The following is a 245-nucleotide window of genomic DNA, read 5'->3' as shown; positions in this document are numbered from 1 at the left end:
CTGCTGCTGCTGCTGCTAAGTTGCTTCAGTTGTGTCTGACTCTGTGTGACCCCAGAGATGGCAGCCCACCAGGCTCCCCTGTCCCTGGGATGCTCCATGCAAGAACACTGGAGTGGGTTGCCATTTCCTTCTCCACTGCATGAAAGTGAAAAGAGAAAGTGAAGTCGCTCAAGAGACCCCATGGACTGCAGCCCACCAGGCTCCTCCGTCCATGGGATTCTCCAGGCAAGAGTACTGGAGCTGTA

This window comes from Bison bison, unplaced genomic scaffold (assembly GCF_000754665.1).
Source record: "Bison bison bison isolate TAMUID 2011002044 unplaced genomic scaffold, Bison_UMD1.0 scf7180017864339, whole genome shotgun sequence".
Classification (NCBI taxonomy): Eukaryota; Metazoa; Chordata; class Mammalia; order Artiodactyla; family Bovidae; genus Bison; species Bison bison.
Note: the sequence above shows the minus strand (reverse complement) of the source record.